The sequence below is a fragment of the Dama dama genome, chromosome 26, assembly GCF_033118175.1.
Source record: "Dama dama isolate Ldn47 chromosome 26, ASM3311817v1, whole genome shotgun sequence".
NCBI lineage: Eukaryota > Metazoa > Chordata > Mammalia > Artiodactyla > Cervidae > Dama > Dama dama.
The window spans coordinates 53,709,995-53,724,478 of NC_083706.1; the positions used below are offsets into that span (position 1 = coordinate 53,709,995).

Here is a 14,484-nt window from a genome sequence, read left to right on the forward strand (position 1 = left end):
GTGTTTTATTTTAATTAAAGTTAGGATCTTTTCTAACGAGTTGTGATGGCTTTCCCATCATATAAGCCCTTCATTGCTTTGTATCTCCATCTTTTCATGCTGCTGTTTCCTTACATAATACCAGCCATTAGATCTGGGGGTGTAAAAGTCCTCTCTTGAGCACTCAAAGTCACCTAGCACAGTTTTCTTCTTTTGATTCAACTACTTTCATCCATTTTGAGCTTACTAGTATAAAAGAACCACCTGTTCTTTACAATTTCATAATTACCTTTTCTTTTTCCTCCTTGAAATCATACTAATTTGTCTTACCCCTGGGTTAGATTTCGAATTTAAAAGCTACATAAAATAAAGTGCCGTATTAATGTGGCATTTACTGTTCTTGATTTCTGCGTGACTTATATAAACTAGTGTCGAAGTTTTATTGTCAGCACTCAGAAAAGCTACACATTTTATACTACGAAATGTATTGCTGTGTACCTATTCAAGTATGTAGAAGTTATTTTTGGTTGTTCTCTGGTTTACAAAATAAAACCAGCTCTGATAGAATTTGTCACGATCAAGAAAGACAAAAAGAATAAAAATAGATAAACAATGATAGCTTTTAGCTTGGGATTCTGTGTTTACAATAAAGCCTAGTGCCAGGCTACTGAAAATTATAATTTTATTTCTGAGTGGTTGAGAAGTAGATAGTAAATATGCACACATGCTCAGCCTTATGTAAAACTGCAGAGGATACTACAAACAGAGGAGATGTATTGGAAGACTCAACGTAGCTTACAGTGAATTAATAACCCTTTATAATAAGCATGCAGTTCTACTAGAGCAAGGAACATGCATTCTTTCTCATTTAATTTATGAAATAATGAATAAAATAATTTGTTACCTGACACTACTTCTGCCCAGATTATATGGCTGGTCTATAATCAAAGCATAGCAAAAAGAAAAAAAAAAAAGGAGCGCTCTAAGAATTTTTTTTTTTTGCATAAACAATCTTTACTGGCACTGTTAAGGATGCAGAATAGACACACGTCCAGAGGGACCGTGAGGGAGGCAGGCATGGCTTTCCTCCCCGGCTTAGGACCTGCCACCAGGCCAGTGGAGTGGAAGTACTTGACTGTGGATACTCTGAATCCACAGCCTTCACAAAAACAAAATCTCAGGTAGGAGGAATCTTCCATGATTAATGATTACAGAATACTTCACTGGAGAAACACGGTGAGAACCTAGCTTCAACCATTTAAGAATACACTTTATATTAACTAGAACTTGACTCAGGAAAAGTTTCTAATTTTAAATTTGCAATGATAAATGATGTGGCTACCTATGATCTTGATTTTCTACTTTTCCAAACAACAACAACAAAACCAAACAAACAAACAAAAAAACCTCTCTTGGTTCAACTTTCTAATAACATACAGAAGATTGTACTTATAAAGGACTACTAGTGGTAAAGAATCTGCCTGTCAATGCAGGAGATACAAGAAACGTGGGTTTGATCCCTGGGTCAGGAAGATCCCCTAGAATAGAAAATGGCAACCCACTCCACTATTCTTGCCTGGAAAATTCCATGGACAGAAGAGCCTGGCAGGCTACAGCTCATGAAGTTGCAGAGCTGGACGTGACTGAGTACACACACACAGCCCATCAGACAATTCCTTACTGGAGAAGGAGAGATCCAGTTGTATTGAAGATTGCTTAACTCCTTGCAGGAGAAAGGGACATGGAGATGTAAATGTTCAACATCTTGCTGTTAGTATGATGGGTGGAATAAAAAAAAGAAAAAAACTGAGCAAAATCAGATTAGGCAGCCAGCCACTGATGCTTATCACCTTAAATAAAGTTGCTATTAAATCACCCCTAAAAAATGACATATAGAGCTCAGGGTGAGTCAGGAAGACTCTCTATAGCCTGAGTGGAGGCAGAGCCCTAGGCAGATAAATGATGGGAAAACTTTCAAAGAAAAAACTGACCAAAATCCAGACTGACTGTCTGACAGCTTAACCAACATGTACTCCAACTCTGCCTTTCTCCACACTATTTATTAAAAGCTGAGCCACACTTTGAAAATAACCCTTGAATTATGATATAACCAAGCAAAGTCAAACAGCAGAAATGAGGAAAAATAATTGGGTGATTTTCATCAGTCTTCAAAGTATGAAATCAATACATAATTTTTAAAAGTATAAGGAAAATGATCTATAATATATTAATGTTAATATAAAACAAAAATTCAATCTTTGATATTCTAATATTTCATAAAATTAACACAACACAACAAAGTATTGACCATATTATAAAGATAAAATACAAACAATCTATAAGAAAATAATCAAAACATTTCAAATAAATAAATATATTTATTTCTGTAATAAAAATATTAGTAACAAAAATAATAAACAGTGCAAAGATGCCTATTAAAAGGACAATTTGATCACGTCAGAAAAAAATTTTATTCAAAACCCATATTCCAAAGTATTTTTTAAAATTAGTAATGTAAAACTTACAGAAAGTTTCATAACCATGAATTCTTATTTTTTATTTTTATTAGTTGGAGGCTAATTACTTTACAATATTGTAGTGGTTTTTGTCATACATTGACATGAATCAGCCATGGATTTACATGTATTCCCCATCCCGACCCCCTCTCCCACCTCCCTCTCCACCCGATGCCTCTGGGTCTTCCCAGTGCACCAGCCCCAAGCACTTGTCTCATGCATCCAACCTGGGCTGGTGATCTGTTTCACCCTAGATAATATACATGTTTTGATGCTGTTCTCTTGAAACATCCCACCTTCGCCTTCTCCCACAGAGTCCAAAAGTCTGTTCTATATTTCTGTGTCTCTTTTTCTGTTTTGCATATAGGGTTATCGTTACCATCTTTCTAAATTCCATATATATGTGTTAGTATACTGTATTGGTCTTTATCTTTCTGGCTTACTTCATTCTGTATAATGGACTCCAGTTTCATCCATCTCATTAGAACTGATTCAAATGAATTCTTTTTAATGGCTGAGTAATATTCCATGGTGTATATGTACCACAGCTTCCTTATCCATTCGTCTGCTGATGGGCATCTAGGTTGCTTCCATGTCCTGGCTATTATAAACAGTGCTGCGATGAACACTGGGGTGCACGTGTCTCTTTCAGATCTGGTTTCCTCAGTGTGTATGCCCAGAAGTGGGATTGCTGGGTCATATGGCTGTTCTATTTCCAGTTTTCTAAGAAATCTCCACACTGTTCTCCATAGCGGCTATACTAGTTTGCATTCCCACCAACAGTGTAAGAGGGTTCCCTTTTCTCCACACCCTCTCCAGCATTTATTGCTTATAGACTTTTGGATAGCAGCCATCCTGACTGGCGTATAATGGTACCTCATTGTGGTTTTGATTTGCATTTCTCTAATAATGAGTGATGTTGAGCATCTTTTCATGAGTTTGTTAGCCATCTGTACGTCTTCTTTGGAGAAATGTCTGTTTAGTTCTATGGCCCATTTTTTGATTGGGTCATTTATTTTTCTGAAATTGAGCTGCAGGAGTTGCTTGTATATTTTTTCACAGAACTAGAACAAATAATTTCACAATTTGTATGGAAATACAAAAAACCTCGAATAGCCAAAGCAATCTTGAGAAAGAAGAATGGAACTGGAGGAATCAACCTGCCTGACTTCAGACTCTACTACAAAGCCACAGTCATCAAGACAGTATGGTACTGGCACAAAGACAGAAATATAGATCAATGGAACAGAATAGAAAGCCCAGAGATAAATCCACGAACCTATGGACACCTTATCTTTGACAAAGGAGGCAAGGATATACAATGGAATAAAGACAACCTCTTTAACAAGTGGTGCTGGGAAAACTGGTCAACCACTTGTAAAAGAATGAAACTAGAACACTTTCTAACACCATACACAAGAATAAACTCAAAATGGATTAAAGATCTAAATGTAAGACCAGAAACTATAAAACTCCTAGAGGAGAACATAGGCAAACACTCTCTGACATAAACCACAGCAGGATCCTCTATGACCCACCTCCCAGAATTTTGGAAATAAAAGCAAAAATAAACAAACGGGACCTAATTAAACTTAAAAGCTTTTGCACAACAAAGGAAACTATAAGCAAGGTGAGAAGACAGCCCTCAGATTGGAAGAAAATAATAGCAAATGAAGCAACAAAGATTAATCTCAAAAATACACCACGAATTCTTAAATGATTAAAATATTAGAAATATTTCAAAAGAAGTTAGACATTCAATTTAAAGAGTTGGAAAAACTTAAAGAACTAAATGAAATGAGAAATAATAATAATAGCAAAGCAGAATTAAGTTATTAATAATTAGAAATTGGATGTAATAATTAAAAAATAAATTTCTGCTTCTAAAAATAAATTGCTTATAAAATCAATTTCTGCTTCTCTGTAGAAAAATAATACTGAGATAGAGAAGGCACTAGCTATCTTAATCAAAAATAATTTCATAAATTTATAACTGAGAATGAGCTAGTAATCACAGAATTGGAGGTAATTCAAACATAGACATTAAGGAGTTTGATCAATTTTCTCCACATTTTTTTGAAAACCTGGGAGAAATGGACAATTTCCTAGAAACATATAACCTAACAAAAGTAACTGTTGATTAAGTCTAAAGTGACCAATTACTATTTAAGACATTGATAAAGTGTGAAACAATACCCAGGTATATTCAGTTTCTCAAGTAGATGCTATTAAAACTTTATTCATCTAATTGGAATAATAGAAAGACTGGAGATAGAAAATGACTCAGGGAAGCAATTGAGATGATAACAAATTCAGAAAATTTCAGAACTGATGAAATACTTTAATTCCAAAAAATATATACAATGCAGCACACATCAAAACATCTCATGATGTTAAAAATTAAATAGTGTTTTAAAATATTTGAGAAAAGAGCACGTGATCCTATAGGGCATGACTGGGACAATAAGTCCCAACTCGGCACTTACCGGGCAGCACAATGACTTTGACAGTGTTAGACCTCGTAGAATGACCAGCACAGGAATAGCAGTAAAAAGTGTAGTTTGAGAATTAACAAATTAAAAACTTGGCAGTAACTAAAATTCTAAATTCAAAAGGAAAAAAGATGGTTTTAAAAAAAACATCTTATAGGAAAAAAACACAAAGACGACAGTAAAGACATACGTAATTAGACTAAATAATGCAGCTAAAAGACAAAATTTTGTCAAGAATTTGGTAAAGAAATTTCCATGAATAATGGAAAAAATCATCTATATGTTATTTACAAAAACATATCTAAATTATAATGTTATCAAAATGTTGAAAGAAAAAAGCTAGGAAAAAATCTACCAAGAAAATACTAAGCAAAAAGGAAGCTGTTATAACTTTCTTCCTGGACAAAAAATAGAGTTTAAGGGTAAAAATTGCTGCATATTTCATAATGGCAAATTTTAATATAGCTGAAAGATGTAATTGCAATTAAGATAATTATAATACATGAATATAATCAATGAATAATTATAATTATAGTGTGCATTTAATAACACATCTTAGAGATATACAAGAAAATCTGACAGATTGAGAACTCATTCAGTAACTAATAGATTAAGAAAACAAAAATCGGTAAAGGTATAAAATGTTCAGATTTTATGGCAAGGAACTTAATCATACTACATATATAACTGAACCCTAAAACTATGAACTCTAAAATTATGAACGTTTTTCAGTTCAGTTCCATTCTGTTGCTCAGTCGTGTCCGACTCTTTGCGACCCCACAGACTGCAGCATGCCAGGCTTCCCTGTCCATCACCAACTCCCGGAGCTTGCTCAAACTCATGTCCATCGAGTTGGTGATGCCATCCAACCATCTCATCCTCTGTTGTGCCCTTCTCCTCCCGCCTTCAATCTTGCCCAGCATCGGGGTCTTTTCAAATGAGTCAGTTCTTCGCATCAGGTGACCCAAGTATTGGAGTTTCAGCTTCAGCATCAGTCCTTCCAATGAATATTCAGGACTGATCTCCTTTAGGATGGACTGGTTGGATCTCCTTGCAGTCCAAGGGACTCTCAAGAGTCTTCTACAACACCACAGTTCAAAAGCATCAATTCTTTAGGGCTCAGCTTTCCTTATAGTCCAACTCTCACATCCATACATGACTACTGGAAATGAAAGTGCTTATCAACCATAAATGGTGTAGTACATACAATTTGCTCTATTTTGGATTATCTAGTAAATTCAGTACATATCAACTTATTTCAAAGAATTAGTATCATGTAGAAAGTGAAGAAGAACTAAAAAGCCTCTTGATGAAAGTAAAGAGGAGAGTGGAAAAGTTAGCTTAAAGCTCAACATTCAGAAAACTAAGATCATGGCCTCTGGTCCCATCACTTCATGGCAAATAGATGGGGAAACAGTGGAAACAGTGGCTGACTTTATTTTGGGGGGCTCCAAAATCACTGTAGATGGTGATTGCAGCCATGAAATTAAAAGACACTTACTCCTTGGAAGGAAAGTTATAACCAACCTAGATAGCATATTAAAAAGCAGAGACATTACTTGGCCAACAAAGGTCCGTCTAGTCAAGGCTATGGTTTTTCCAGTGGTCATGTATGAATGTGAGAGTTGGACTGTGAAGAAAGCTGAGCACCAAAGAATTGATGCTTTTGAACTGTGGTTTTGGAGAAGACTCTTGAGAGTCCCTTGGACTGCAAGGCGATCCAACAAGTCCATCCTCAGGGAGATCGGTCCTGAGTGTTCATTGGAAGGACTGATGTTGAAGCTGAAACTCCAATACTTTGGCCACCTCATGCGAAGAGCTGACTCATTGGAAAAGACCCTGATGCTGGGAGGGATTGAGGGCAGGAGGAGAAGGGGACGACAGAGGATGAGATGGCTGGATGGCATCACCAATTCGATGGACATGAGTTTGAGTAATCTCTGGGAGTTGGTGATGGACAGGGAAGCCTGGCGTGCTGCAATTCATGGGGTCACAAAGAGTCAGACACAACTGAGCGACTGAACTGAACTGAACTGAGATATCTTTTATCTCGCTTCCCATATCCAAGATTCATATACATTGTGAAACTAAGAAATTCTTCTAAATAACTGACAAATTAAAGGAGAAAAAATAATGAAAATCAGAAATATCAAAAACAGGGCATTAGCAAAAATACTGCAAAGAAAAACACAGATGATTTTTTTTTAATCTATTGGCAAAATTGCTTTCTTAAGCCTTAAATGAGAAAATAATAAGATGTAACAAATTAAGCAACAGACATGAAGAGATATTATGGAAATGCAAAGCCAATCCAAAGGAAAGAGGCGATTTGGCACTTTTATAGAAACTTTTCACATAATATCCAATAAAAACTTATAAAAGAACATTTTCTTAAAACTGAGAACAACACTCAGTGCTCACACCACCACTTCTGTTTCTCATCAGCCTCTATTTCTAGCTAGTTTGTAAGTAAAGTGGATGGGAAACTATAAAAGTAGAAAGGAAAGTGACATTACTCTTACCTTTTGTCTCTACAAAAAACCCTAAAGAATCTACAAATAAATTAGTAAAATTAAAAAGGGAAATTAGCACAATTCCTGGATATAGTACCAAGATTCAAAATACATGTATACATGTATTTCTATGTATCAAAAAATAGGAAAATATTTAAGTAAAATATTTTAGTAGCCTTTCTATTAATATCAACTGTGCTTAGTCACCCAGATGTGTCTGACTCTTCGTGACCCCACGGACTATAACCCACCAGGTTCTTTTGTCCATGGACTTCTCCAGACAAGAATACTGGAGTGGGTTGCCATGCCCTCCTCCAGGGGATCTTCCCAATCCAGGGATCGAACCCAGGTCTCCAGCACTGCAGGCAGACTCTTTATCGTCTGAGCCACTAGGGAAGCCATTTATCTGGAAATAAATCTTCAGCAGAAGAGGAGATGCAATGGTTAATCAACATTGGAAAGTATGTTCAAATCCAGTAATACTCAGAAGAGTACAAATCAACAAGATAATGGATTTCTAGTCCACAACATCCTGATTGGCAAAAAGTTTAAGCTGTTAAATATATCAAATGTTAGTGAAACTGTGGAACCCTAGAGCTCACAGACATTGCTAATTGGAGTGTCAATGGTACAAGCAAAGTGGAAAATATTTGGCATAACATGTAAACATGAACTTATGCTTATACTACTACTCAGAAGTAAACTAGAGAAAGATGATCTCACTTAGATACCAAGAGGGGATAGAATAATGTTCATAGCTGCACTGTCTATAAGAGCTAAATGTGGGACATCCTACATTTCCTATCTAATGAATACATGACTGCAAAGAATCCATTCAATAGAATTCTATCATCAATGAAAATAAAATTAGCTTGAAGAATTAGATTGACTCCCTATAAAATGACCTAATCTCAAACATGAAATGCTGAGTGAAAAGGCAAAAATCCATGAGCGCCGTTGCATTCCTATGTAGCTCAAAATCAAAACTAAACTACATATCTTTCAATCTCTCTCACGCACTCACACATACACACACACTTAGCTATTAGAACTGTGGAGAACAGTAAGGGGATAACTAACACAAGAATCAGAATTGCAGTTACTTCTGGGGAGAACTATCAGCTGGCATTTACAAGTGCCAAAGAGGAGGAGTGACTAACAATATTCCAATTTTATTATTTCATTACTCTTCAATCATTCAGACCATTCCTCAACATTTTGAATTCTGTTCTGTTTCTATCACAGACTTTGTAAAAAAAAAAAAATGGAAAGAATATTTAGGAAGAATGAAGTTTATTATAAAATAATTTATATAAAAATAAAACAACTGTGATAATTTAAGTGAGTAAGTGTGCAATTCTGTGAACCACATTTGAGTGGCAAAAAAAAAAATCTAGTTTTGAGCCAAGAAAAAGAATTCAAATGGAAAATATTAATATTTAAATACATAAATTGATATTAACATGCTTATACAATATGTATATCAATGATTATTAAATAATTTAAGAGTAATAACTACTCACAATAAAACATTTATCAAATGCTTTCCCTGTAAAGTGCAATGGAGCTTCATAATTTACATGCAACCTCTTAGTTAATGTAAAATCTCCATTAAAGTCAGTAGTATTTTGTTGTTAGTATTATAGGTTATACTATGCATATAGTCCTATTTTTAAGAGCTTTAATAAACCTTTAAGAATAAATAACACTTTTTTTAGTATTGCTTACTCTTTTTTCATTAATGTATGTTTTAGAGCTTTATTGAGAGAAAAATTACATAGCATATAATTCATCCATTTTCTATGTAGAATTCAATGATTTTAGTAAAATCATAAAGTGTGCAAACATTACCACAATAGTTTTAGAATATTTCAAAACTTCCTTGAATCTATTTTCAATTACCTGCTATCAGCTTAAGCTCAAGGCAACCATTGATCAGTTGTCTGTCTCTAGAAATTTGCATTTTCTATATACTTCATATAAAGTGATTCATATAATCCATTCCCATATATTTATTTTATTTTTGGTATATATCACTTTCATTTATCATAATAGTTGTGAGGTTAATCCATGTTGTAGTATTTATCAATAGTTCTATTTTTTGTGCGTGTGGCTGAATAGCATATCATTTTATGAACACACCATACACTGATTTGTGTTTAACTTTTTAAGAAACTGCCACACTGCTTCCAATGCAGCTGTAACATTCTTTATTTCTGCCTGGAATATGTTGAAGTTTTCAATTTTCCTCCTCCTCAGCAGCCAGAGGCATTTGTTTTTTTTTTTTGGTCTTTTATATTACGGTCCTTTTCATGGATAGACATGAAGTGGTATCTCATTTAATTTGCATTTCCCTGCAAACACATTTGAACACATTTGCATGCATTAATAGCTATCACTGTAACTTCTCTTGTGAAATATCCATTCAAATGTTTTCCCCATTTTAACTGAATTATTGTCTTTCTTTTCGTTGTTAAGTGCATTCATTATATAGTCTGGATGCAAGTTATTTATCAGAGAAACACCTTGTAAATGTTTTCTTTCTGTGTGTGACTTGTCTTTTCATTTTCTCCATAGGGTCTTTTGAAGTGCAAAGGTTTTAAATCTTCATGAAATCCAATTTGCCTTTTGTTTTTCTTTTATGGATCATACTTTTGGCATTATGTCTAGTTCTTGACGAATGCATAGTCTTGAAATTTTTCTTATAGAAATCTTTGCTCTTCTATTTACTTTCCTAGTGGATACTATTATTATCCTCATTTACCAGAGAGGCTTAAAGATAACAGTGTGACAGCCCCCAGTCACACAGTGATGGAGCCAGGATTTGAAACTTGCCTGCTGGCACGAGCTTCTAAACTTTTCAAAACTGCACAGTGCTGCTTAATGCTTATTTTAGATCAGCTCTATACATGCTTATGACATCTGTGAGGCTCAAAAACAGCAGTAATCATGAACATCATGAAGATGTGCAGTTTAGAGATCGGCAGCAAGAGCAACCGCAGTCTTCCTGAGTTTGGAAATAGAGCTAGTTTAAAATTTTAAAATTAAATAATCTTGAGCCTGCATTGAAGATCTACCGCTGCCTTTATGCAAAATGAACTCTCCTTCTCTGACTGTCAGTTCACTCTTTCGTATGCTGCCTCACCTGTGCGTCCGCAGACTCTTGCCTCTCTCCCTCAATAGCCTCTTTACCCATTTCAGAGCCGGAAATGCTGCTCACCATTGTGCATCTCTCTGTTCTTCTCCTGATCTCACCTGGACCATTTCATTCATTAATATTCTGTGATGTGAAGTGCAGTTTACAGACATAGTTGGGAGGACCAGGTTTAACGTCCAGTAGCTATATTCTGCTGGTGGAGGCAGATTTCTAAAACAAGGTCCCTGTCCCTCTAATGAGCTTTGTGTCATGAGTTGTCACTTTAATGCCTTCACAGGGTTACTACTCTCTGAATTTAATCTATGACCTATAATAGAGGCACAATATGTAGAATGGAGCAATCGATTATACCTGTGAAGATCCCAGAAACCTTTACAGAGGTGATATTTGAACTGTGACAAGTATTTGCAGCCTCTTTATTGCTTTTAAGGCCCATTTTCTTATAAAGACCTTGGAAAATGTTTAAAGTTTATTGTTAAGTAGATCCTGTGATGCTTCATCCTGGTCTGTCTTCCTGATTTACAGGTGTCTAATGAGATTAAGGCTTGATGGATCACTGTGCTTTAATGATAAATAATAATAAAGTCCAGGGATGTGACAAGCCCTGTGTTATACTTCACTCATGGAGACACCTTTGTTTTATTCCTCCTTTCTCTCCCACTCAACGTAAAGGCCACATCAGTAAAAGGTCAAGCTGACTGGTATGGATTATTATAATATTGTTCTCAACCTGTCCAGAGATCAATAGTGAATGTCATCATCCATTTTCCAGAAACATAGACACTAACTTCATTATCCTAATACATTAAAGAAAGCAGAGCCTGAAGCTATACCAAATTTATACTTCTATTTCCACAACTTTCAAACAAACAAAAAAATCTGAGTGTTAAATGTTTTACAGTAAAATGCTTTTCATCACAGCTGCTTTAGCATCGATCTGTATCAAGCCCTCCCAGTTTACTTTGATAAGTTTGTGAATTTCAGATGTATGTCTTTAAGAAAACTATACTCCAATAAAAATCTTTTTAAAAAATAAAAAGCCTAATGATTATGCTCTCACCATAAACTTCAGTGAATGAGGAACGTCCATTCCGTGTGCCTTCTCGAAGGGTCTTAGCTGTAAATACAGATGCTGACTACCATAGTCGCCATGGTCATGAGTACCAGGATCAGGCAGAACCTGAAAACAGTCCCTTCTCTGCTCACATATCCTACAGTCCCCTAGTAATTCTGGCAAGGTGAGCGATTTTAGTAAGAATGAAAATATTATCCGAAAAGCAGTCTTAACATAAAAGAATAAAATTGACTCCCACCTAAAAACAACCTTTCAGCATATGAATTATCATTATAGTCAAATTTAAGGGAGTGAGGTTGTACAAAGTGCAATCTATACCAGATTTCTTATTTCCACAATGCACCTTATGTGTCTTAATGGCTTGACCTCTAAAACATTTAACCCGTGTCTATCTGAAGTTAGATCTGAAAATTCACTAGTTATATGTCAGCAGCCATGATTCAAGCATCTAAAATTTGATTACTTTTTCTGTAATGTTGGGACTAACACTATCTGCTTTGTAAGCTTTTTGAGAAGAATAAATGTAAATCTGTTCACTTCTATCGGGCTTCCCTGGTAGCTCACAGTGAAGAATCCACCTGCCAGTACGGAAGAAGCAGATTCCATCCTTGAGTCGGGAAGATCCTCTGGAGAAGAAAGTGGCAACTCACTGCCTGGGAAACCCCATGGACAGAGGAGCCTGGCGGGCTACCGACCATGGGTTGCAAAGAGTCAGACATGATTTAGCGACTAAGCAACCACAACAAAAAACTCATCTCAATGCCTGGATACACAGATATTTTCTCAGCACAGTTTGATTTTGTTTGCTTGGATTGTAGAACATAAATCTCAAGAGTCTGTAAGGACCAGTACAAGCATCAGCATTGATAACACCTCATTAATGATGAAGTGAAAGTATTATACAAAGTATAAATTAATGTCATTTTATAAATTTTCTATATTTAGATTTCTACATATTTGGAGACTGTGATTATAAAAATGCCAATACACAATATACTACAATACACTTTAAAATGTTTTCAGCTTTACAACAAAATTTCTATCTTTAATAATTTACTACCAAAGCAAAAAGAGCTTAAAAATATATAGAGAGGGTTATATATAATGGTTCAAATATTAAATTGGATAATAGTCTAAACATAAAAGAATAAAATCGACTCCCACCTAAAAGCAATCTTTCAATATATGAATTATAGTCAACATTAAGGAGTAAGGTTACACAAGTTACAATCTATACCACATTTCTTATTTCCATAATGCACCTTATGTTTCTTAATGACTATGATCTCTTGGTACCAGGATCGATGACTGAGTCTTTTTTATATATCATATAAAACTAGCATATAGCCTTGTACATCTCTAATGAATTAATAAATCGACGAGTGAATAAACTTATAAAGGTGTGAATGAATCATAGCAATGTTACATACACCAAAGGAATGCAATATCTTATTCTGTAGAATAACATCTTTATCTCAGTTCTTTCTGATATTTCAATATAGGAATGCAGTCTAGGAGATAAACTATCAATTATCAGATCACTGAGATTTAAAACAAAACGCAAATATTTTTCTAGAAATTCTGGCATCGCCAATGACTGTTGTTAGAGAATACATTTGAAGATGAAGATAGGAAAATTGGAACATGTTTTAAATACCAACACCAGCATGATGAAGCAACACATTTTTCCTATAAGAAGCTGTTGAGATAAGTTTTGTTTGCAAAAAAAGATCATGTTGGGGGAATACGAAAGGCTGCCCCATACAAGGGAATTAACCTTTTGCATTGTCCTAAGAGGCAGGGCTGTTATCTGCAGGTTAGAATTTACATATAGGGAGATGCCTATTCACCCTTTGAGTGAATTTAAGAACTTCCTATAGACATAGCTACCTCGTGAGAAAATACCTTGTTCCAGTACTCCTGGGGTTAAATGTAGACAAGATACTCATGATGGATGAAATCCAAGCTTAACAAGTGTAGCTTTAGGATTATTTCCAACCCAATCCCTGGGCAGGGAAGATCTCCTGGAGAAGGAAATGGCTACCCACTCTGGTATTTTTGCCTGGGAAATCCCATGGCAGAAGAGCCTGGTGTACCACAGTCCATGGAGTCACAAAGAGTCAGACATGCCTGAGTGACTAATACTTTCACATGATTCATGATAAGGTTTTTTTTCTTTTCTTTTCTTTTTTTAATTCCAGCACTGACTCCAAGAAATTGAGCATTAATGAAGTACACTCATCAAGGAAAAAGTTGGTAAGGAAAGGAGATGAGAAGACCTCCGTCTGCAGCTAACCTCTAAGACCACATGCTTCTCCCAAGGTCCTGGTTAGGGAACTCTCCTGTGTGTGTGTGAGAGTGGGTATGTGTTGGGGGCTGCCTATGTGGGTATGAGTGTGATGTGAGTTTGATGTCCTCTTGTTTTGCACTTGAAAGGAGGGGTATAATGGGAGAAAAATTCTTGTGTTGTTTCTGAATTGTGTCAAGAGTGCAACTCTGAGACGTTCACTCAGAAAAACCTGATGAAATGAGGTAGCATGTATTATTTTAGCAGGTAGATTTTATGCTCCATATTCTAGGAGTGGTTACACTTCCTCCATCCCCCCAGTAAATGGTGGCCATTAGAAAGATATCAGAGGAAACAGTGTCAGTCACAGTGTCGCCCACGATCATCCTGATCATCTTTAGACAGCTGTGTCTAGAGGAGCCTGGCAGGCGACCACGGGGTTGCAAACGAGCTGGACACGATTTA

The 14,484-nt window shown here is 35.6% G+C and overlaps 1 pseudogene; it reads left to right on the top strand.

The window, feature by feature from the left end:
• Nucleotides 1–1,011: 1,011 nt before the first annotated feature.
• The window catches only part of LOC133047191 (regulator of microtubule dynamics protein 2-like), a 52,783-nt pseudogene continuing 39,310 nt past the window's right edge, over nt 1,012–14,484 (top strand).